The following is a 25,956-nucleotide window of genomic DNA, read 5'->3' on the forward strand; positions in this document are numbered from 1 at the left end:
GAAACTCAATTATGGACTACTGTGTAGGTGGAGAATGCTCTTTTGTTTCCTGGATGCTTAGACCTGAATAATCACACAGAAACTATATTAATTACAGCACTGTTTGGCCAACAGCTTTGGCATATTTCTGGCTAACTCTTATATCTTAAATCAACCCATTTCTGTTAATCTGTATATCGCCACGGGGCTGTGGCTTACTAGGTAAGGTTCTCTGGCATTTGACTCCTTCAGCAGCTACATGGCATCTCTCTGACTCTGCCTACTCTTTCTCTCTATCTCTGTTCCTATTTCCCGCCTGGCTTTGCTCTGCTAAGCCATTGACCGAAAAAGCTTTATTCATCAACCAATAAAGAACAATACATATACAGAAGGACATTTCACGTCACTGCTGTGGGATTTTTAGCTTTCTTAATACCAGCTGATATCAAGAATCAGAGTAAAGAGAGAGCGAGCAAGGTCAGCAGGTGTTTTCTCAGGAGAGGTGAGTCTTCATGGACTAATTAGAGGATCAGAGAGGGTAAGTGTGGAGGCAGAGGCCAAACAGTTCCTACTTGTGATATGTAGGGGTAGAGAGAAGGGGCTGCAAGCCTGTGATGTTGGCCTGGATTTGGGAATGTGTGGGGCTTCCAAAGCACGCAAGTCAGAATTGTTCTCACACCTGGTGGCAGAAGGACACTAAAGAGGCTTTAATACCGGGGTACAGGTGGGAAACATTTTGTTGGAAAGTCACACAAGGCTTCATTGCAAGGCAACACCATGAGAGGAGAAGGTTTTCCAGAGGTTTCCCCGCTTCGCTTTCTCCCCTGAAGCCCCTCTCAGCTTTGGAAACCTGGTCTGAGAGTTAGTGATCTTAGGGTTTATAAAAATTCTTCCTCTTCTGGACCATCGTGGGGACACGGAGCAACTGTCTTCACTGGAAGCACAACTAAGTCTCCAACAATAAGAGAAAAAGGACAGTACCCCCTTCTACCCCCTTTCATTGCCAATGGGTAGTGTTGAAAAATCCTGCCATTTCCTGTTTTGCCAAGGTTGCATCCAGGTAGAGGAATCTCAGTAATTTCTAGAAGAGCTTGAGTAATCAGGCTTCTGAGGAACTCTTCCCTGGCCAGATGACATCCAGACCCACCAGTCCCCAAGCCTGACCGAAGATCAAGTTACAGATCCCACCAATCCCAGGCCAACCTGCAAAGCACCACTGCTACCCCGCCCCCACAAGACACCCTAGATAAAGACTGCCTCTTGCACACCCGTGTTGTTCCATACAGATGTGACAAACCCGTGTTGCGGTACCACAGGAGTCAGCCGTGGGAGTGTGCTGCTTCTGACCCAAGACCTCAGCTAGCTGTGAGTGTGAGACCTCCACCCTAGGCAGCTTCGCTCAAGATCTGTGCTCCCCAGTGTAAGTCTTCGGAAAGTGTGCCTCTCCCTGGGCCAGGCTGGGGTTCCGCTGGGGATAGACTGAACTCTGTTTAACTTGTCTCCTCATCTCAAGAGTAAAGTAGTGATGGACAAGAGGGCCTGGCCAGCTCTGCTTCTACCAGCATGTCAAAGAATGAACCATCTGCTCCTGATTATGGATCTTGGAGCTGAGCACTGGATTGACAGGGCTGACTTCCTGAGCTGACAGGGGCACCCCCTCTGCCCATACCTCTCTCGCAAACCATCATATCATTCCATGTGAGCTAAATCAAGTTCTGCTCCCAGTGACCTTGCTCGGTGGCTCTCACTTGGTAGGACCTGGCCTTGTGGAGGAAGAGCAGAATTTACCCATTTTATCTATTCTAGTGGTTTTCAGATAAGCCTTGAGAGGCTCACTCTTGAACTAGTGAGTCCATGGTTAAAAAAAAAAATAATGAGTATTAATCATTGATTCCTGTAACTTATGCATTAAGAAATTCCAGCGAAGCCAAACTTCAGAGTTCCAGGCTGGAGGAGTGGCCTTCCAGTACTAGCAGGAGTCTGTGGCCTTATTGTATGTGAAAAGGGCTCGGAAAGAGAGGCTTGGTTAGGAGACCTCTGACCTTTCTGTGCCTCAGAGAATGGAATTTTAATTCTCCCTTTTGAGCTTCCAGCCCAAGCAAGGGGCAGTCAGTAATTCTTTCCACTTGAGAGGCCTGAGTCCTTTGTATCTATGCCATAGGCTTTCAAAGCTAGGATGGAAATGATTCTTGAATGTCTTTGTGCGTTTCCACTGGAATTTATACCTGAATGATGAGCCCAAGGAGGCTAGTGATATATTCAAGACTCACGAAGACCAGATGGACTTAGTAGGGACCTGATTGTCTGAGATCCCGCCCAGAATTCTTGCCAGCTCACCAATTGCTTTCTGCATGTTTCTAGAAAAGTTGGCACGTCCAGCTCTGCCTCCCATCAGAACCAGCTCTGCCCATGCTTGTGCCTGTAAGTGCTTTCTTAGGCAGCCCTGAGACCTGCACCGAGGCCTGCATTTCTGATCTTGGCCGTTCAGAACAGGTTAGGACTCTCGGAGCAGTGGTCTCATTATTGGGAGCAGCATGTTCCAAACGAGTTCAAGTCAGTTCCACTGATCATCCAGCCATCCAGGGTTTGTCATGGAGGTTTTCATGGGACATGAAGCGATAGCAATTTACTTAAATTCCAGGAGACGCTCCAGAACAGAAGGAATTCAGCATGAAAGAGTGCAAGTCCCCAGTGGAGGGGCTCCAGGGAGAGGGTCAGGAGAGTTACAGAGCTTGCACAATAGCCAAGGTCAGAAACATTGACCTTGTAGAAAATGAGAAATGCTTGTGTCCTTGGGGAAGTGGATGATGGCAAGCTGACAGGCTTTGGGTTCCAAGAAATGACAACCATGCTCCCGATGACCCCTGCGTCTATAGCAGAGAACGCGTGGGCAGGAAGACTGAAGGTTGCTGTTTTGGGGTGTGCTATTCCTTTGGGGGTGGGGATCTGGTTAGCTTTGTTTCCTTCTCAAGAATTTTGTTTTATTCCAGCTGTAGTGTGTGAGCTCAGGCACCATGGTGCATTAGTGGAGGTTAAGGAAAAATTTTGGGAGCTGATTCTCTCCTCCCAGCGTGGGAGCGAGGTAGCCAACTGGTGGTCATCAGGCTTGCAATGCAAGCACTTTCACCTGCGTGCCCCGGGATACCCGCTGTGGTACGCCACTGCAGTTAGCCTGGTCAGTCTGGCTCAGGGCCAGGATTGCACAAGGTTGAGGTCCTGGAAGGGTCTCACCTTGCTTCTGGGCTCTCCTTAGCAAGCACCTTCTCGCTGTCACACCTCAGTGGTCTTGAGGCTGGGGATACTCTGCATTTCTGCTTGGGAACTGCCCAGCAGAGTTCGGTCTCCATCCAGGCCACAATCAAATCCCCCTAGCCCTGACATTTCTCTCACCTTCCAATATTCTCTACAAAATGCTTTTTCTGTCCCCCCCCTGTTAGCCTCTTATAGCAGGGAACAGGTTGAGTCCACAGACATTGGTGAGAAGTGACTTCGTGGGTTCCAGGTGCCATCCCCAACCGGGGGACTAGTTTCCTCTGAGACCTCTCCAGGAAGCTCACAGGCAGCAGGGCCTGCCAGTGCCCTCCAGCAACATTCCAGCTCCTCAGGAGAGCACCTGGCTCAGTGTTTAATAACGGTGTGTGTGAATGAATGCTCTCTGACGCCAGCATGCCTGCTATCCTGGCACTGGTGGAAAATGGGCCAGAGGGAGACCAGAGGAGAGGACTGGGGTGACTTGCTTGCACATCCAGGACAGAATGGGCCATTCTTCCAGTCACAAACCCCATCACTCCCCCTCCCTTTGCGCATCCTCTATGGATGCTTGGAGAATGGCTGTAGGAAGAATTAGTCTCCCCGTGGGTGGCTTTAGAGCACTTAGGTCTAGTTGCTTCTGCACAGGAAAGTCAATTGTGCTCCAAGGAACCCAGCGCCTCTTCCTAGAATATGGTCTGAAAGAGTATATGGGGAAGGAAGCTGGAGCTACCTGGGCCTGGAGGATCTGCTGTCAACTCACCTGAGGAAGAGTAAGCTGCCTACCATTCCAGGATCCTAGGTCATAGGAGAGAGTAATGAGGAAACACACTGGAAAGTAAGTGTCTTTGGGGTACAGAAAAGGGATTGTGCACAGAGCATGTTCCCACAAATACTCATGCAGGAACTTCGGCGCATCAGTCAGCTGCGGAACTGTCTGAGTCAGCAGTCTGCCTGTGTGAGCTCTGCAGAGCCGTCCTGAGGGAGGAAAGGTGATGACTAACAGAGGCATGTTCTGGCAGATGGCCTGGCATGTCTGGCCTAAACTGGGCTTCCTATTAACATCACAGGTTCCCTGGTGGGAGTGCAAGCTGGCACAGACCCTTTGGATATCAGTGTGGCAATTTCTCAGAAAATTAGGAAACAACCTTCCTCAAGACCCAGCAATACCACTTTTGGGTATATTTCCAAAGGATGCTCAATCGTGCCACAAAAACATGTGCTCAACTATGTTCATAGCAGCATTGTTTGTCATAGCCAGAACCTGGAAGCAACCTAAATGCCCCTCGACCAAAGAATGGATAAGGAAAATGTGGTACATGTACACAATGGAGTACTACACAGCAGAAAAAAAAACATTTGCAGGCAAATGGATGGAGCTAGAAACATCATTTTGAGTGAGGTAACCCAGACCCAGAAAGACAATTATCATATGTAGTCACTCATAAGTGGTTTTTAAACATAAAGCAAAGAAAACTAGCCTACAAATCACAATTCCAGAGAACCTAGACAACAATGAGGACTCTAAGAGAGACTTACATGGATCTAATCTACGTGGGAAGATCTTCTGAGTGAACTGGGAGCATGGGGATCTTGGGAGAGAAGAAGCAGGGAGGGGAGCAGAGAAAAATGTAGAGCTCAATAAAAATCAATTAAAAAAAGAGATAAAACCCTTAAACATCATGTCATTATCCCCAGAGATCACTGCACTGTATTTGTCATTCTTCCCTCTGTGGGCACATAAAATAAATTCCCTTTATTGGCCTTTCGCTAAAAAACAAAACAAAACAGAAAACAATCACAGGTTCCCATCTCAGCTGGCCCCACTCCTGCCACAAAGGCACATAGATTCCTGTTGGTGGGACTCTGGTCTCTTCTGATGCATCCGCAAGGTGAGGCATGTATATGACATGCTGGAAGTATATTAAGGTCGGCCAAGGTTTTTGTTCTTTCTACTGCAGTGACCAGAGAGGAGGCAGCTTATGCAGCAGAGAGATAAACGCTGATCTTTGGGACAGGCAGTCAACCCTTTACAGGTAAGAAAACTGCCACGGACTGGGAGTCAAGACACCTTTCTCTTGAGACTGATCTCTGAGTTCTTTGCTATTGCCACGGGGATACAGGGGGTCCGAGAAGATTGTGTGCATACAAACAACTCGGCAAGCTGAAACACGTCTGAGGATAAAGACCGTAAATGTGAGGCTGCAAGGCTCCTACCTAAGGCTGGAGGAGAACGGCATGAGGGCTCAAGTGTATTAGTGCTTTGAGGAATGTCCAGTTTGATGCTGTCGTGAGCTAACCTGTGCTATGTTCTTTCTGTCAACAGTTTCCCCAAATGATCACACCTTTCCCCACTCCGCCATATCATTTCTGGCACCTTCTTCATTCCTATCCTAACTCTATGCCAACCCAGATTCTAGACAGTTCCTGGCATATGACTTCAAGTAATACATTCGATTCTTCCGAGCCCCAGAGGGCGTTACCGAAGCTCTCTGCTCTCAAGCCAGGTTAAAAAAAAAAAAAAAGTGCTAAAAAACTAGATGTGTTAGTTACTTTTCTCTTGCTGTGACAAAAATCTGATCAAAATGACTTAACAGAGTGCAGGTGTTTTGTTCTGTTTTTTTTTTTTCCGGTTTACAGCTTGAGGATACAGACTGGGATGGCAGGGAAGGTGTGGCAGCTGGAATATCAAGTCACGTTGCATCCATGGTCAGAAAGCAGAGATTTATGCTGATGCACCATTCGCTTTCTTCTTTTTACTCCAGCTCATGGGGTGCTGATGCTCACACTCAGGGTGAGTCTTCCCACTCCAGTTCAATGCCTCTGATGTACCCGGAGGTGTGCATCCTAGGGGATTCCACGTCCAGTCAGGTTGACAATAGATATTAGCCATCACCCTGTTCAAGCATCTTCTTACATGCTCTGGACAACAAGTAATCTTCAAAATGAGCCTGACACTGGCAAAGTGGTCCCTTCTTTCAGTCATGCTTTAGACTGCTTTCTCTAGCTACGGCTTCGAGGTTGGATCTGGAACATCTCCCAAATGCTCAAGCGTTAAAGGCTCTCTCTCCAGCTCTGTGTTACTAGAACGGGGTGAGAAGTTCAAGAAGTGAGGCCTCCTGGGTTGTCATTAGGTCTCTGGGAGTAGGCCCTCCAGCACAGTCCACATATCTCAGATGTTCAGTGGTCACACACGGCAGCAGCTACGGCACAGCAGAGCACAGACACAGAGCGTGCGCACCGTCGCATTAAATTCCTTTTGACAGCCCTCGGCGGCTCTGTCTCTAGCATTCTTTCTATTCGAATGCGACAGGGGTTGTGAAAGTTATTTTTGAAATGCAGAGGAAACACAACTTGATACCTAGTCCTTGGGATTCAGATCTGGAGAAGTTGTGCAGTCAGACCGTTGTCTTGAACATAATAAATCTCCGAACTCAGCAACTGAGCCTGAATGGCCTATCTCAAAGATCTCTGCCATAGCATAGGAGAAAGATTTGATTGGATGGCATTGGAGCGAAAGAACTTGCGGGGCAGAGGAAGCAGAACACAAGTAGATCCTTTTCTATTCAGAAATAGAGGCAGGAAGGAGGAAGGATGGGGGCTGGCTGGCAGCCGGCTCGTTGAGTCGTCCTTTCTAGGCCATGGCTAGGGTATTAGTGTAATTGGTTATTTTATTCTTTAATCTTTGGGGGGCCTGCTACCCAGCTCCCAAATAAATGCACACAGAGTTATATTATTTATAAATACCTGGCCTTAGCTTGGCCTGTTTTGCCAACTTTTCTTAAATTATTCCATCTACCTTTTGCCTCTGGGCTTTTGCCTTTCTCTGTTTTGTGTATCTTTTCTTTCCTTCTTACTCCATGGTTGGCTGTGTTGCTGATGGTTGGTCCCTTCTTTTCTCGCTCCTTGATTTCTCTCTCTCAAGAATTCTCCTCCTATTTATTCTCTCTGCCTGACAGCCCCACCTATCCTTTCTCCAGCCTAACTATTGGCCATTCAGTTCTTTATTAGACAAATCAGGAGGTTTAGATAGGCAAAGTAACACAGCTTCACAGAGTTAAACAAATGTAACATAAAAGAATATAACACAGGCGGGCAATGGTGGTGCATGCCTTTAATCCCAGCACTCAGGAGGCAGAGACAAGTGGATCTTTGTGAGTTCGAGGCCAGCCTGCTAGTTCCAGGACAACCAGGGCTGTTACAGAGAGAAATCCTGTCTCAAAAAGCAACAAAGAAAAGAATACAACCCATCTTTGCATCATTAAATGTTCACAGCATAAACAAGTGTAACCCATCTTAAAATAATGTTCTAGGCCGGGTGGTGGTAGTGCATGCCTTTAATCCCAGCACTCGGGAGGCAGAGGCAGGTGAAGCTCTGTGAGTTTGAGGCCAGCCTGGTTTACAAGAGCTAGTTCCAGGACAGACATCAAAAGCTACAGAGAAACCCTGTTTCGAAAAACCAATAATATATTAGTTACTTTTATGGTATCAGGACAAAATGCCTGATAGAAGCAGCTTTTAAAAAAATTTATTTTGACTCATGGTCTTAGGGGGCTCAGGCCATTGTTTCTGGGCCAGAACTGCAGGGCAATAGCTGGACAGCCATTCACTGCTTATCCAGCCAGACAGCAAAAACTGGAGATGGAGGAGAGTTGATCATGACGTGGCTGACCAGAAAGCAGAGAGGAATTGCCAGAAGAGGACAAGATAAGATAAACCACTCCAGGCATCCCTTCAGGGTCCTACTTCCTCCAAATAGGTCTACCTCCTACCTGTAACCACCTCTCGATAGCGCCATTGATTGATGAAGTCAGAGTTCTTATAATGTACTTATCCTTGGAAACGCTCTTGCAGACATGCTCAGAGGTCTGCCCACTCACCCCCTCAATGGTTCAGTCTGATTTACAATAAATGCAAGGGGAAGGTGAGCACCACGTTATAAAGTTAGTAACACATCATGCTAGGGACAGCCATGTTTGTCAGGCGCACACAGTGTCCCTGGAAGGTCTTGGGTCTTTCCTTTTGTCACTGTGTGGGTAGATGCTGAACTGGTAGCTGCAGGATTACTGTGACATTCATCATAGCGGGTGGCGGGCGGTGACCAACCAGTGTTGGTGTTGAACTTCCTAGTCAGCACCAGGCCGGTGGGTTGGCAAGGATGCAGTGTTGCTGAGAGCAGCCTAGGTCTAGTCAACATAGATGAGCAGGGCAGTCCTGGGAGAGAGCCATACTTCAGCCGTCTCTCTGATGCATAGAGATGCTATCCAGCTGGGAAAATACCTAACCCCAGGCACCTAGATTTCATTGACCCAGCGGTTTCTCTCCTATCGGCCCCAGACCATTTTATGAAAAAGCCAGGGGAGGGAAGTCTAAGCAACTGAGATCTTCGTCTAAGTGAGTCGGTGTATTCCCTTAAAAAGCTGTTTACATGATTGGATGGGAGTGAGTTAGACAGGGTTGCATTACGATTGCTAATCAGAGCACAGAGGGTCAAGACAGAAAAGACTGACATAGTTACAAGCTATCCAAACCACTTCATCTTCCATGTCTATCTAAGGCTTTGGTTCTCAACCTTCTTAATGCTGTAACCCTTTAATACAGCTCCTCACATCGTGGTGAACCCCAACCATAAAATTATTTCATTGCTGCTTCGTAACTGTAATTTTATACTATTATCATCATTATGTAAATATTTGATATGCAGGGTATCTGATATGTGACCCCTATGAAAGCATCATTTGTCCCCCAAAGGGACTTAAAGGTTGAGAACCATTGATATGGGACCCCTGTGAAAGCATCATTTGTCCCCCAAAGCGACTCATAGGTTGAGAACCATTGATCCAGGGGTTGGCAGAAGTTGAATATTCAGACTAGATAAATAATCAAAGACTGAGAACTGTGGCTGACTGAGAACCAGGGGCGAAGGACAATCATACCAAGAGGGTCAAGAACAACTTGAGATCTAGGGGGAGAGACCCGGCCAAGTAACTGTGGTGGTAACACTATCTCAGAATGACCTTCTCTGTTCTTGGGAAGGAAATAGGGTGCCTGCTTCAGAGCCTCCTCCTAGGTGAGTCATTGCTTATGTCCCTCAGGGCTGTTTGTACCGTGCATATCAGGGCACTCTGTGGTGAGTGATGGAAAATCCGGTCCAGACAAGCTGAACAGAGAATTGACTTTTTCAGGGAACTGAAAGTCTGGGAGCTTTTTGTTCCATCTCCAGCTGGCTTGATCCAGAACTCAGCTGATGTCATCAAGACTCCATCTGCATAATTCTCTCAGCACTACCGTTCTCTTTGTCGGCAGTGTCTCTGCCCAGTTCCATCATGGCGGCATGACAGCCAACACGGTCCCATTGTTTTTCATTAGTCCTGACTGTTCCTAACAACTAACTTCCGTCCAACTATGCTGCTAGGGAGAACCCGGTACTCTAACTGGCCAGGCTTAATTCACACATCCACCTGGCATCAAAGAAGTGTTTGACCTGCAGTGCCTGGGGAAACGGAAAGAGAAAGATCTTAACTGAAAAAGCTTAGGGAGTAAGCTTTATTTGGTTATTAATATACAAGGTGGCAGGTTTACTCATGGTTTAACTATGAAGTTCTTATCAAGGAGTTTAGCTGGAGGGTTCCTGTATCCTCTATGTAGACCCCGAGCGCACCGGAGTGACTGGCTTTGGTGTGAGGGTTACAATTCTGATGCAGAGAATGGGTCAATGGCTATGCTGTGTCACAAAGCCTTGCTCTTTTGATTCCATGGGAAATGGTGTGGCTAAAGGGGAGTCATTAATATCTAACCTGGTTCATTCCAGGTGTAATTCTAAGGCTCAGACCATTGGTATCCCTTGGAATGTGCCCGTGGGTCACAGAGAACTCAGGATTATTGCTAATGAGGTTGGGCCTTTTTTTGTAGAGTTGCCAGGGGAAATGTTCTTGGAGATTCGCAGTGGCTGGCATTTGCTTCACTTGCTCCTTCTTTTTTCGTTTACTGCCACGGATTCAGGCCCCAGAGAGGACATCGGAATAAAGGAACCCTAAAACTGGGGTAGGGAGACACAATAGTGGAGACTTCAGGGCAACTTAGAGGTCTGACTGGAGAATATCGGGTGACAGAGGTGAAGACTGGGTCAAATATTTTCACTTGGAACCTCTGCCTGTCACCTCATTTGGAAATACGTAAACTATGTATTCACATGAGTTAAGGTGAGGATATACTGTACCAAGGAGAGGTTTGAAACCCAATGACTAGTGTCCTTTTAAGAAAAAGAAGGTACTGGCAATCTCATGATTGGGGAGGCTGAGGCAGGAAGATTGCTTGAATTTGAATCCAGTGTGGGCTGTGTGGGAGTTTCAGGTCAGCCTGGGCTAGAGAGTTGAGACCTTGTCTCAATAATAAGAAGAAGGGAAAATGAGAGAGGGGGAGAAAATGGGGGACACATTGAGAAAGGCATGTAGAGGATCCTGGGGTAATGCATCTGTAAACCCAGAATTGTCAGAAGCTACCAGAAGTTGGAAGGGCAAGAGACCCATCTCCCCTAAACTTACAAAGGGAGCAGGGCCCTGCTGACAGCTTAATTTTAGACTTGCTACCTCCATAACTAAGAAAACACACTTCTGCTGTTTGCTACTGTTGCTTAAATTTTATTTTTATTTCATATTTGAGAATTTTATATAGTATTATTTCCCATCCCTTGACTCCTCCCAGACCCTCCCCAGCTCCAAACATACCCAACTTCATGTTCTTTATCTCTCTTAAAGAAGAAGAAAACAGCCGCCTAAAATATGGAATCTGACTTGCGTTAGCCAATCACTCCAGAGCACAAGGCCTGCCACGCAGTGTGGTTGATGAGCAACTCTTACTCCGTTGAAGGAGACTGATTTTATTTCTCCCAGCACCTGTTGTTTGTGATTAGCTTCTTGTCTTTGGCGTGGGACCTTGTGCCTGATTCCCTTCCTTCATGCTGAGATCATGCTTCCTCTTATATGTGGACGTTAGCATTTAAGATTTAGATATGTGTGTTTCATTTATAATACCCACAGAGGTCAGGTATTGATCTAGTAAGGGACCCCAAGTGGTAAGGAAGGGATCTTCTAAGGAAGGGGAAGATGAGGTAGGGAAGGGAAAAAGGGAGAGACAACTAACACTAAAAGCCTTTTGAAAAGTCACATGGGCTGGAGAGATGGCTCAGAGGTTAAGAGCATTGCCTGCTCTTCCTAAGGTCCTGAGTTCAATTCCCAGCAACCACATGGTGGCTCACAACCATCTGTAATGGGGTCTGGTGCTCTCTTCTGACCTGCAGGCACACACACAGACAGAATATTGTATACATGCTAAATAAATAAATATTAAAAAAAGAAAAGTCACATGAAAACCTACTGTAGAATCTATATATATAAATTCCATATACATATATGGAATATATAAGGAATACACACACATACACACACACACACATATATATATAATTTTAAGGAAGTCATCATTTAATGAGAAAAACAATGCCTTAATTAGATATCATGTGCCACCAAATATAATCCATAGGACTGGAAATGGGCTATATACTTTTTGAGTTGCTGGCCAAAGGGATCCCATAGACCCCTCCACCCACAAACACTATGGGCTATTTTCAAGGCTATTGGTTATCGTCTATAGACTGACAGTAAGACTCTATTGCTGAAGACACCATAACCTTATGGCAGAGAACATGGGGAAATCTCACTGGTACTCAACTGGTAGCTTCAGCCCCTACAGGCTAGCATTTATTTATAGTGCTAAAAAATGCTATATATGCCACCAGAGGAGAAAAGTAAACATCAGTCTCATTCAGCCGTCAAACCCGAGAACCATAATAACAAATATCTGCAAGCCACCCACTGGTGCAATAGTGCCACTAACGTTAAGGCAGTAACCAATCACTTTTAAAACTAGATTTAAGGTTGACTCCATGAGATGGAACCCATTTCTGACCTTGTTAATGAAGTCAAGAACCTGAGACTAGATGGATCATAGGCTCAGGGGAAAATCTGACAATATTTTGCTAAAGGAACAGAGCAATTAAAATGACTCCTAATTACACATTGCTATGCTTATAGATCATTGCGTCACTCACCTTTCAGCAGAGAAGCTTCTTCTGGTAGTGGATGGAAATTAACATAGCAAGTGGACAATGTGCAGAGAGTGAGAGACTTGGGATTGCTCAGCCCTGAATGGGATGTCTTTATCACACTCCTGCCCCAAGACTCAGGGGTCTATGCAGAACAGGGGACAGGAGGATTGCAAGAGCAAGAGTGGTGGACACTTGTAAATAAATACATGTTCTAGACACAACAGGGCAGACGTCTATATGAAGTCGCAGAGACTGTGGACAGAATGCACAAGACTTCTGCTGTTTTAAGTCACCATTCGTGATGCAGAGACCTTGAAAACCAACATGGTCTTTCAAAACTAAGGCCTGGAGGAAATCATGGTCAACGACTGGGTACCGTTACACAGGATCCTCGGGTGTTTAATCTTTGCCCTGAGACAATGCTGACATTCTATTTTTAAGCCACATCCCTTAGTCCTGCCGCCTGCCGTTTAACAGCCCAGGGAGCCAGAAGAGCCTGGGATGCAATCTGCTCTATCTCCCAAGTCTGATGATGGCTGGCAGCCTTCTCCTGGCGGAAGAGATCTTCTTGTCCGGAAGGGAAGATGTCCAACCCTGGGTGGGAGTTCTTGAGCTGAAAGACTTCAAGGACTTTCTCTTTCGTAACGATGTGTTTGGTAACTCACCCTGGCCCCAAACAAAGTGAAACAAAACAAAACAAAACACGCTCCCCACAAGCAAGAAGGAGGGAAGAAAAACAGGAAAAGGGAGACGGCACTGGTAGAAGACCGTGCTGGCTGCTCTCAGTCTAATTCTCTTATCTCAGTTCTATCAGGCTGGTCTTGTATCTGGAGAGGGGCTTCAGGAATAACATTCTTCTGACTTGGAATCCATCTTTTAACCCCCACTCAATATGACAGCAACTGGGGGGTGGGAGAGGAATCGGTCCTCTCCACACTACACTGAAAGTATAGTGTAAAGGTGTCATAAAATGTTACAGAGGTCCGAAAAGTCTAAGGTTGGGAATTCTGGGCCAGCACAGGTGACTGGTCATAAAGAACTCTACTTGAGGAGTGTGCTTATTTACCCTATTCAGAGGCTGGGTCACTGCCTATGTCACGAATGAAGGTCAAGCTGGTACTTAAGAGAAGAAATTTAAACCGAAGAAGTGGCCCGTGGTTTAAATTAATATTGGGAAATCTTTTACTCTAAGGGAATGCCAAAACTATGTAGGAACAAAGCTTTAAACTTAGCCTCAGGCGGGCAAATGTGGTGCATACCTATGCTCACGCAAACTGCTTTGTACTTCCCTAGCTGCCAACCAGCTGCTGCCCGCAGTGACCTTGGGTGTCACTTCAAATTCCCTGAGTCTGTTTGCTCATTTGTTTTAAATCTAAAGATTGCTTTTCTTGTTGTAAGACAATGGGGACAGTGCCTAATACTTTTTACTTCATTTCCTTTTCTGTAAAAATGAGGGTGAAGATGCCATCCTATGTGGCTCAAAGATGAATGACCTAAAGTAGGTAATGAATAATGAGTAAATCACGTGCTCCATAGGTAGCTTTACGATGGCTTTGTGAATTGATTTTGATGTTTTTGAATTTTACATTTTAGTATCTTTGACCTGATTTTAGGAGAAGGAGCTGCTATCTTTAATGTTTTAGTTCCTACGATGCTTACTTTGGTGGTAAAAAATGAGAACAAACTAGTTTTAGAAAGAATCATTAAGAAACATTCAGAATAGACTCCTGACTGTTACTTAAGAGTCAAGATCTCAAGATGTTTTCTTTTGAGTGGTTCAACAAGAACATCTCCGGTTGTTGAGCCTTGTCTTAGTCACCGTTCAATCGCTGTGAAGAGACACCATTACTAAGGCAATGTTTGTAAGAGAAAACATTTAACTGGGGTCTTGCTTACAGTCACCTATGGAACTGGCTAAATTTTGAGGAGGTAAAGAGCTGCCTGAGAAACTGAAGAGAGAGTTAAAAGAATACTGGGAACTGGGCCTGGTAGTACACACCTCCAGTCTCAGGTCTCAGGAGGCTGAGGCAGAAAGATTGAGAGGTTGATATCAGCCCAAGCTACTCAGTTCCATGAGAGCCTGAGCTACATAGGGAAAGGGAAATACTAATAAGATAAGAAAGAAAAGAGGAGGAAGAAAAAGGAGGAAGAAGTAAAAGAGGAGGAGGGGGAAAAAGAGGAAAAAGAGGAGAGCAGACACTATCTTGGAACAGAAAGGAAGTTTAAGGAAGAGAAATGGTGTATATCTGTCTGGGGTGGTGTCTTGGTTTCTTTTACTGTTGCTATGGTAAAATAGTCTGATAAAGGCAACTTCAGGGAGAAGGGGTTTATCCTGTCTCACAGTTCAAGGGCACAGTCCATTATGATAAGGAAGCAAAGACAGCAAGAGATTAAAGTAACTCGGCACAGTGCACTCCATTAGAAAGCAGAGAGAGAAAGAAACGGGACAGGGCAGGTGGGGGAGAAGGAGGGTGCTCCCTGCTGCCCAGCTCCCTTTCTGAGCCTCTACAGTCCAGGATCCCAGCAGAGTACAACCCTACCGACAATCAAGATGCGTCTTCCTGCATAAATTAGCATAGTGAAGCTGATTCATCACAGATGTTTCCAGAGGTTAACCTTAATCTAGATCAGCGGTTCTCAACTTTCCTAAAGCTGCGCCTTGCCTACTGTGGTGGACCTTGTAGACAAAAGAAGCCTTTCTCTCTTATGTAATATTTATCAGGATATTTTATCACAGAAATAGGGAAAGAAACTAAGATAGAGATTTGTGCTGAGAAGTGGGACCATTGCTGTGGTCAACCGGCCCATACAGTCCAAAGGCCCGTGGGACTGTTGACAGGAGGGATGTGGAAGGCTCGAAAGTTTGGGTTAGAACAGCCATTGAGTGTTGAAAGCACAGCTTAACAGGTCATTCCACAGGAGTGTGGAATGAAAAAATGACAAGAGAAATGCTGACAGGGGAGGCATGGTACATCAGGTTTCAAAACTGAAGGAGGACATCATTGAGAACCTATCTGCATTCTGCCTGTGTGTTGGGAACCCAAGTGAGACTCCATCCTGTGCCGGCTGCAGACTTACCAACATCGTCCACCTGATGCTGGCTTGGGCACTAGGAAACAGGTATAACTGAGGGAGTCGTGGGCTCTGTTTTTATTATCTTGTGTGTGTGTGTGTGTGTGTGAGCACACTCATGCTGTGAACCAGGTCAGAAGACAAGTTGTAGGAGCTGGTTCTCTTCTTCTGCCGTGTGTGCCTTTAGGATCGATCTCAGGTTACTAGGCTTGGTACGTCAAGCATCTTTATCTGCTGAACAATCTCTCTAGGCTTGGGGATCATGGAATCTTGTCCCACAATTCCAAAGTGCTTCTGAGGCAAGTGACAGGGTCTGCACATTTTGTAAAGGTGGGAAGGTGAGACCAAGGTTGCAGTGGAGACCCTGAAGTGTGGGAGATGCTGGGACCATAGTGTATGCACTGAAGAAGGTGTGAGCATGGGATGGAGCCATCCCTGAAGGGACTCTCTGTGATATGCAGTTTTTAGGGGCTCAGTTTGTTGTGGGATAATCTTTTTGTACCCTGTGAAGAGTTGTCTCTGTCAAGGCACCTTCTGATTTGTTTAATTAAAAAAAGGAATGACCAATATCTAGGCAGGAAAGGATGGGTGGGACTTATGGGGAGAGAGGGGAATTCTGGGAAGAATCAGAGGCATGGGGATTCACCAGTAAGATGCTGAGGGAGTCAGACATGCAATGCGGAGAAGTAATGAGCCACGTGGCAGAACATAGATTAATATAAATGAGTTAATTTAAGTTATAAGATCTAGTTGGGAACAAGCCTAGGCTAAAGCCAATCTTTCATATTTAATAATAAACCTCCTTGTCATTATTTGAGAGCTGGAAACCCAAAGAAAGTCTGACTACACCAATTAATTACATTATAAGTTCCAGATGCTGGCCATGAATCTGCAGGATTTGGTGTTAGCCCTGCTGGGTTTCAGTTTGCTTTTGTGTGCTTGTCTCTTGCTATACGTCAATTCTTTCATTTCGGAATAGGAATGTTTAATCCTGCCGTTATATATTGGAAGTATATAACTTGGTTTTGGTGTTTGAGAAGCTCACGTTTCAGAGACTTTGAAGGCATTTAGAGTGCTAGAATTGTGGATTACCGTGGAGCCTTTGGAAGTTAAACTGATGCATTTTACATTATAAGGCAGCCACGAGCCTGTCGGGACAAGGGGGAGGGGGGGACGGATACTTTAAAAGGGAAGTATCTCAATGTTCAGTTGACGAGGGGGTAGAGTTGTGGTGGCCAGCCTTTACTATCACCTTGTCAGAATCTAGAATCACGCGGGAGGTGGACCTCTGGGGATGCCTACGGTGGATTATCCTTGATGAGGTGGGAAGAGCTGTCCACTATATGTTGTACCATTTCCCTAAACAAGGACTATGAATGCAGAAAAGGAAGGTAGCAGTACTGGATAAACCAGTCTGTCTCTGTCTTAGGTTTGAAAGCCATCCTATACTAAAGACATACTATGTTCGTTCCTGGTTAAACCTCTGTCTCTTAAGGATCGGGCTATGTCCCACCTGTAACTTTAACTACAAATGGCTCTGTACCGCCTGTTCCAGGAGATGGCAACAATGCCTTTGTTTTTTTGTTTTTTTGTTTTTTGAGTTTGGATAGTTTATTCAGGGGGTTATGGTAGGAAGGGAAGGGAGGGGGGGAAGAAGAAGCAATGCCTTTGTTTTAAAAGCTTGTCATGACCACCTATGACTACCCCGTTAGGACCACCTTGCAACCATGCCTTTGTTTCAGGAGATTGTTATAATCAACTTGCTGTGCTTATATTCTGCTTCAGTAACCCCACTTGCTTACCAAATCCCCTGTTTGGAAAACTCCTGCTCCTGAACTATAAAATCCCTTATCTTACACATGTCCAAGGCTGATCTCTTGACCCTCTTCTTCAGGGAGAGAAAGCTGATGTTCAAGAATAAAAAAGCTTGCTTTAATTAATTTGGCAATGAGGATTTAGTTCAGTGGTCTTCCTGCTCACGTCTGTGGGATTAACAGTAGCACGTGTTCACTGTTCTCTGTGCCTGATTATGTTTGCAATGCGACCAGCTTCCTTCAAGCTCCTGCTACGTTGATTTCCCCACCAAGATGAACTGCACCCTTGAACCAGAAGTTAGAACAAACCCTCCCTTCATTAAGTTACTTTGGTCCAGATATTTAATACATCTGCAGGAAAAGAAAATAACACAAGTACATTTGCAAATAAGTTTACAAATGAGCAAATAAGCGAATAACTGTAATTTAGCCGAAGAGCAAACCAGCTTTGGGGTTGTGTCTTTTGTGATGTAGGAGGGGAGGCAGGAAGAAGAGCCAGTGCGGCTTTCCTTAGCCTGGGCGTAGATAATTGCAGCCTTACAGATGAGGTCTCTGCGCTCCTCTCCCAAGGGCTCTGCGCTGCCGAGGAATGTGTCATGCCGTCAAGCCCTAGCTCTTTTCCAAGGAGAAACGTTCCTCTGACGAGGAGTCCTTGCCACCCTTGTTTAACTCTCTGACACAGTTCTGTTTACCCAAATCCTGTCTGCAAGAAGCCAACATGAAGGTGCAGGGTAATAACCCCTACTCTACTTAATCACTTCCACATGCTCCTTCCCTCCATGGAGGGTTGTTTCAGCTGCTAATTTTCAGCGTCCTCCTCCCCAAGCAGGACCTCCTCTCTGCCGTGTACCCCAGAGCCTTCTATTCCAGAGAACTCAACATGTGTCTTAATTCCACTCCACAGCAGTACCGGGCTGGGGCGGGAGGCGGTGGTGCTGGGGAGTATGTTCTTAATTTTTCTCCCTGTAAGTCCCATTTCAGTCAAAGTCCTTGGCCGGGATCCAGAGTGGCACATTTAATAATACCTAGTGTGTTTGGGTGTTACTTCATAATTACTTCGGTGCTGGTGAAATTGTTGCCTTGAGGATCATTCCTGAGTGTAATCGACGTGGACGGCCACATGGCCCTCACACGCCTCCTACTGGGAGGCCAGGGAAAGAAGAGACACTGGAAGGGAAGGGGAAAGGGGCGTGAAGGCTGCCCCCCCTCACCTTTGGTAGGGAGGAGACAGGGTTATCAAAGGGAAAGGCTTTAAAGTCTCAAGGACAGAGTTAAAAACGCTTGGAATTGATTTTCATCAGAAACCCAAGAGATGGGAGAGTAGATGGCATCTTGGCTGGTACCTGGGAATGTAATCAGGACTCTGACTTTTCCTTTAGCCACCAATGGACCCCACATTGTGTTACCTTAAGGTAGCCACTATCCAGGCTCACTACCTCACTTCGAAGTTGGGATCCTAGACCCAAAAGGGACACGTAATGAGACGGGCCCAAGAAAGTTTATGGTGGGTGAATGGGTCCACTAGGCACAGAGCATATGACCAGCTCCTTGTCCATAGCTGGGATATGTGCCAGCAGGGCCACCTAGGAAGCTGCCGTTCCTAAACTTGTCCCTGGGGACACATGTTCTAGCGGACTGTAGTTGATACGCCCTGCTGTTCTTCGGTAACCCAGCAACTCAGAAGCGTGTCCTCTCTCCAAGTGACGCTCATTCTAGATCTGAAGTAGGGGTATGAGGTGCCAGGACACAGCTCTAGCCCCAGGCAGCTGTCATCACCTACAGGAGACATGTCTCTATGGCCCTGGCCCAAGAGCACATGCACCCAAGACCACAGCAGAACCTGCAAGCAGGCAACTCAGAGATTCGAGGAAACGCAGCTGCCGAGACCACCCACTGACGACTCTCGGGCTCCGCTCTGAGCTGGTGACAGCAGCTTGGGCACTCATTCTTCCCCGGAAATTTCCCAACAAGTCGGGGGAAGATCATGATAGCATCAACCCAAACTTCAAGTCCAGGATGCGATTAGTTCAGGGCAAAACATGTAAGAATGACATTATCGAGAACTCTGCCCCGGTCCCTGTGTTCAGATGCCAGTCCCCAAAACAAAGCCAAACAAAGCAGAAGAAGAAAACAAAACAAGCTACTGCGAACCAGCATGGTGTGTCCTGGGACCCATTCAGGCCTTACCTCATCCCTGTCTTCCTCCTTACATCATTTAGGCTACAGTGAAAACATACCTGCAATAAGTGGCTTATAATTTTGGAGGCTGAGAAACCCAAGGTCAAAGTGTCATCAGCTCACTGTGTGGGGAGGACCCCCTTCTCATAGGTATCGTGTGCTCACAACATGTCCCTGTGGTAGACCAGTCCAGAGAGCCTTCTTGGGTTCATCTTATTTTTTTTAATTAGATATTTTTTGAGATTATAATAGAACTACATCATTTTCCTCTCACCTTTCTTTCCTTCAAGCCTTCCCATATACCCCTCTGGCTCCTGTCAAATTCATGGCCTCTTTTCCTTCATTGTTGCTACGTGTGTGTGTTTATACACACACACACACACACACACACACACACACACACACATATCTATACCTATACATATACCAGTTCATCTTTTTAGTTCCTAATCCTGCCAAATTCACTACGACAGGAATTTTTATCAGCTTTGCAGCTCACTAAATCCTGAGCATCTAGCACAGTCCCTCAAAACCCACTTGATGAATGAGTAAATTAATGTATTAGGAGCTAATTAATTAGCTGGACACAGTGGCTCCTGCCTGTAATTCCAGCAGTTAAGAAGCTGGGGCAGGAGGCTTGTCATGAGTTTCAGGCCGGACTGAACTCCAGAGTTTCTAGGCTAGCCTGAGCTACCGAGTAAGATCTTGTCTCAACAACAGCAGCAATAATTTAAATAAATCAAGTAAAGCATATCAGAAAATAAGTTCTGAAATAACGTCCAACCAAATTAGCTTAAGTTCTTGGCCAACTTGAGCCTTTGTTCTTCTCTTCTGTGTGTGATCTCCCAGCGTACGAGTTGAGAAGGCCTGCTTCCCCTCTATTCTGGGAATACACCGAAATTGGACTGTCATCTGCCTTCCCATCCCAGCCGTTTCATCTGGTTATCAGGGGACAAGTGCCCAGTGATGCCCAGCCACCCCCCCCCTTAGAGTTTTGCATTTGGAAGGATCTTAAAGACACCAGCAGGAATCTCCTTCTGCTGTTGCTACTTTGTTTTGTTTTGTTTTTCTTGATGGTCTTCTGTCTGGTCAGAGGACTGGGCCACCATTTTAGAAATGGTCAATTTCCATAATTTATGTACATGGTGGTCTCTGGTCTCCTGTGACAGGACAGCCTGATTGTCCCCATAGGATCTGAGCTTCACAAATAAAAGGTAGAGAGAATTGGATGAGTAGAGAAGAATTGGTGAGTAGAGAGTTTACCGAGCAGCAGCAAAGGTATTCTGAGAAATAGATTGCATCCATTCAAAAGCAACTCCTGCCCCACCCCTTGCTGTCTGAGATTAGCCCTCATTTTAAGGTGTGATAAAGCTCATTTCCCCTCTTTCCAGTTGAGGTTCCTTCTCATCACATCTTAAGAGGACCAGCCTGAAGAATACAATAGGGTCTGTCTGTGGAGCAGAGACTTAGAGCAAATCTTGGCGACATGGCTCTGAGCCGGATTAGATGCCAAATGTGACTTCGTTTACAGGAACTTGGGAGGCCCCTGATAAATCCAAGCCTCTCCCCTTAACTGACCTGGCTGGAATTTTTGACAACACGGATTACAAAATGGGCGCAATTAGCTGGAGATATTAATGGGATCTGTCATGTGAAATATTCGTAACAAAGCTTTTCCTTGAATTCCAAGCTGAGAGTTTTGACTCCTGGAGCCAAAGAAACCTTTGTTCTGGGGATTACATCATAGGGCTATTTTTAGAGGCCAAGTCTGCTCTAGGGGACTGAGGTTACTGCCTTTCCCCTTCTGACTCCTAACTCCAGAGCCTTTGTGCCCCTGGTCCACTGCTCTTCTTCCCAGAGATGCGTACATGGCCAGCATGACCAGAGAGGAAGTGAAGGCCTCACGAAGGCCACCTGGGGTATAGGTGCCATCTCTGGGTGGTTCCAGGGGGCTGAGATCAGGGACTGTCTATCACAAGACAATAACCCAAGTAGAAAATATTTTACAGTGTCTGAAACCCGCAGCCTGGAGTTGGGAGAAATGGGGGAGGCTTTGCCGTCTCCTGTCAGGCTGAGACAGGATGTACCTTGTTTGGCATTAAAGGAGAACAAAACCCAGCTACACGAACTTTTCCTTGCACCTGCATGGGCACCTTCGATCTCTGTTTACAAGATGGCTTCCTACAGCGGCAAGACTTGGTTGGAGAGGCCAGGCCTACAAACAGAACACCTCCTCTTCTCAGCCGTGTGTGAACAGTCCTGGTCTTGCTTGTCCACTTTGTGCCTTCATTCAGTGGGGTCCTCTATCCACCAGAGCAGGCCTGAGCACGGTGGTGCCGAGGAAATCAATAGCCAGACAGCTTAAGTCACTTTCCCAAGCTGTTGAAACGGCTAGCAGACTTTTTCCCAGCTTTGACTGCAGTGTGTTCTTTCCAGTAAGCGCAAGCAGGCTGGCCCAGCTGGAGGAGAGGAATTCTAGGAAAAGCCTGTCTAGAGGAAGAAGATCCCAGCCTTGGCCTAGCTTGACCTACCTTAGGGACCAGCACAGTTGGGCCACATCCTTCAGCAACCCAGATATCTTCCCTCTTGTGGGACATGGTTACTATTCCCATGTTCTCCCTATGTCTTGGGTGGGGGACGATGCTTCTGTGGTGACATGAAGCCCCAGGGGGCATACAGATTTACTGGTACAGGACTGCCCAAGCACATGCTGCACCATGTGTGAATTAGCCAACAGCACCTCCTTCAGGCAAACAGTGCCATGGGCACATCTCACAACTAGAGGGAGGAGCCCTGGGCATACTCCACTGCTCAGGCGCTATAGTATGGAGACCATAAGAGGATGAAGCACGGATCCCACCATTCTGTAGAGAGCCAGAGAAATCGCCCATGGGAAGAGGGGAAAGGGTTCTTCCCCATAACCAGCCTGAATGAGGGACCCGTTCTCTCTGTCCTCTAAGTTTTCCCAGAGAAGGAACAGTATCTGCTACATCCTTTCAAAGACAGCTAGGCTCTGCTCAGGAGAGCTAGGGTTCCCCTACCCTAGGAAGAAACAAGAGTAGGGTCACCAGGAGACGAACTCTATGCCCCAAAGCAGAGGGTTTTTATTGGTGTAAGTGGGTGCCTTGAAAATGGAGGGATGGACGGGGCTTGAGCTCCTTGGGAGTTGGGCCTGCATTTTATCTGCCTCTGTGGATGGAGCATGGGCAGGCCTATAGGGTACATAAGCAACACTGTCTTCCCCTTTGGAGCAGCAGAGGCTCGACACTGATCACCATCCCATTGCCGACCACAAGAGGCGATGAAGACACGAGGCTGTTCCCCACATTTTCTTATTGTATAAATTCCTGATATTTTTTTTTAATGTCTCCAAAGAACAGAAACTGATGTAGGGGCTGAGCCAAGCTTAAATTCACTGGAAAAATAAAGAGAAAGTTGGCTTTTTGTGCCAAAGATTTGTGAAATAAATTCATACTGTTGATAAGCACCAAGAAGAGCTTCAAGTTCACATTCATCCGCTACCCCTCCCCCAGCCCCTGACCTTCCTGACCCGGATCCCTACACAGGACAGTGTCTGACCTCATCCATAGTTCTTCAAAACGCAGCATGAGATCGTCCCTTTGGAAGATACTTTTTACTGCAGCCAATTAAGGAAAAAAATGGAATCCGATTTTACTTATAAAATGCTTGTAGTGGATGCAGGAGAACTGACAGAGGTTTTATTGTTTTTCTTTAGGTCTGGCGTGACCCCTGGGAAAGCTGGTCATCCCTGATTACACAGGATGGTTCGGGACACAGCTGGTAACTCCTAACTACCCAGGACAGGCTGGGACATAGCTGGTATTCTCTGACTACCCAGGACGGTCTGGGGGCATAGCTGGTAATACCTAACTACCCAGGACGGTCTGGGACATGACTGGTAATCCCTGACTACCCACGACAGTCTGGGGCATATCTGGTAATACCTGACTATCCAGGGCTGTCCGGGGCATAGCTGGTATTCTCTGACTACCCAGGTGGTCCGGGGCATAGCTGGTATTCTCTGACTACCCAGGACAGTCTGGGGACATAGCTGGTAATTCCTGAGTACTCGGGACAATCTGGAGCATAGTTGATGCCTCCTAACTATCCAGTACAGTTTGGGGCACAACTGGTATTCCCTAACTACCTAGGACAGTTTGGGCATAGCTGATATTCCCTGACTGCCCAGCATAGTCTGGGGCACAGCTGGTACACCATAACTCCCCAGGATGATCTGGCCATAGGTTTCTGAGTTACCAGGGATGCTAGAATACTCGGAGAGCTGAACTTGATGTACTCTTGACAGTCTGGGAAGTCAGTGCCTAGGAGACAGCCTCACTGAGAGAAAAGGCATATGCTCGCCTTGTCCTCCTGCCCTCATCCACAGTCCCTGATGTCTACAGCAAGCTTCCTGGCTCCCCTAGTCCCCTGTCTCGGCCGAGGAAGGGGAGAGAGTTCAATAGGAGGCTAAAATGTGGCATTGATTCCCATCTGACCTTGGAGGCCATCTTAAATGGATGACATTGGAAAGGAGGAGATTATTCTCCCTGCAGAGGTCAAGGCTGCATTTGATCTGAATTATTACTGTCCTGACCCCGTCCTTCCCTTGCAAAACCTGGAACTGATTCTGTGGGTGGCTTTTTAAAAATTTAAAGTGGTCAGAAATGTTTCCAGTTCTGTGTTCTCTTGTGGATTGTTGCAAACATGTGTTGGGGGCTGAGCAAAAACTCCAACCAGGGTAGCAGCAGGCTTAGTCTAATCTAACCTTTGTTCTTGCTTTGTCTGAGACTGAGGCAAAACAAAAACAACAAGAATAAAAAAAAAATCAAAAAACAAAATCAAAAAACCAGAAGAGTCTCTTCTAGTTTCTTGTATTTTAATACCCATTTCTCTTTTTCTTGTCTCAATTGGAAATGGCCTGGAGCGAACTTCTTAGGGCCAATGGGTGTATCGTTGGCTTCTGTGAAGTCGGGCAAGGCTTCCTGGGCCTCCTTGGTCCTCTCTCCCCAAAAGCAGCATTCCAAAGCTGTGTGCACATAGGCTGTGATTCCTGACCTTGGTACCCCAGGACTGTCTGTGTCCTCTGAGGTATTCTGGAAGCCGCTGTCTACTCACCAGGCCTTCTCCTTTCTCTGTTCCACAGGGACTGCGGCTCTTCTCATCCAGCCTGGGTGATGGGATCCATTCTCTGTCCAATAGCCAGAGGACACTGTGGAGGACCTATTGTGTTCCCAAGACATTAAGTCAACTGCTGGCTGTGCCCTTTCCCTGCCACCATCATTTGTGGGTTCTGGAAATTTCTTCGCCATGGCCCCAGGATCTTCAGCTTCAGCCAAAATGCTGATCTTTTTTTTTAAAGTTTACTTCTTGGCTACATCCCTCTCAACCCCAGCTCTGCACATTTTGTTCCCTCTCCTCTTTCATCCAGGCAAGCCTCCTCTTCTCTGGACAGGGAGTGTCCTCATGAACAACAGAATCCCAGAAAAAAAAAATAAAGAGAAAGTGGCTGAAGAGTCAAGGGGAGCGAAGGCAGAACGGTTGTCTGGAGCGTTATTGGTTCTGGGCCTCCAGTGCTTGCCAAGTGAGGCAGAGCAGTTCACAGAGCTCTGAGATTAGTGAGAGAAACACCTGGCAAAAGCTGGGGTAAGCAGAACTCAGCACAGCGAAGTATTGAAGTATTGAAAATTCCATTCCAGGTACAGAGGGAAGCGTGTGGTAACGGTTATTCTACCAAACATCAGACATGGTTTGCGTTGGTTTGCCTTCGTTGCTTTTACCTTTGCAAGGACAAGAAAAATGATGCAGGGAGCTGATGGCTTGTCCTTGGTTCTGTCCACTAGGCTAAGCTCTGCGTGCTCCAAAAACCTTGGGAGAGAGTAAGAAAGATATGTTGGGCATTGCAAGATAAAGACCAGAGTTATTAGGAAAGAAGAACAACACATGCCTAGGAGATTCAGCAACCCCTGAAAGGCAGCATCTCCAGAAGGAGTACCTGCCTGCGCGGCCCACTTGCAAGCTCAGGTTTGGAGATGGATTCGATGAGACACAGCAGGAACAGGCCAACCCTCTGAAGGGTGTCAGAGAAACAGGATAACAGTCAGCTGTGGATTGTGAAATGTGCAAAACAACAAAACGCACCAGTTGGAATAAAGGAATGGCAAGAAGTGGGAGCCAGCACTTAGGAAAGATTGTGTAACGGATGAGGAAACTAGCCACCGCCTAAACCACAAGGACTTCTGGGATCATCTTGTCGGTAATTAGAATGTCACCACTTTTGTCTTCTCTTTTCTTGTTTACTATCAGCATTCTCTTGCCCCATGCCCCGCCGCAGCTGGATATATGGCTATCCAATTATAAGCTGGATTTCTCAACTTCATTTTATTATTACTTTTGCAGTTCAATGACAACATGGCTATGTTTCGGGCCCTTGGGGCATGAGCAAATAAGGTATACCATTCTAGGTAATATTGTAGCTCTCTTTAAGGGGAAAAATGTTGGCTCTCCTCTGTCCATGTCTGTGACTGGGATCTAGAAGTG

At 46.4% G+C, this 25,956-nt stretch overlaps 1 long non-coding RNA gene across 2 annotated transcripts in view; it reads left to right on the plus strand.

The window, feature by feature from the left end:
• Window positions 1-5,093: 5,093 nt before the first annotated feature.
• Window positions 5,094-25,956, plus strand: part of LOC126504385 (uncharacterized) — a 34,949-nt gene continuing 14,086 nt past the window's right edge. The window contains exons 1-2 of one of the 2 annotated variants that reach the window (XR_007592574.1): window positions 5,094-5,264; window positions 23,135-25,672. This is a non-coding gene — a long non-coding RNA (uncharacterized lncRNA). Of the gene's footprint in view, window positions 5,265-23,134; window positions 25,673-25,956 lie in introns of those variants that run through there. The other variant, XR_007592575.1, reaches the window with a different exon arrangement.

Source organism: Alexandromys fortis, unplaced genomic scaffold, assembly GCF_014885135.2.
Source record: "Alexandromys fortis isolate MF-2015 unplaced genomic scaffold, M_Fortis_MF-2015_v1.1 scaffold_55, whole genome shotgun sequence".
Lineage (NCBI taxonomy): Eukaryota > Metazoa > Chordata > Mammalia > Rodentia > Cricetidae > Alexandromys > Alexandromys fortis.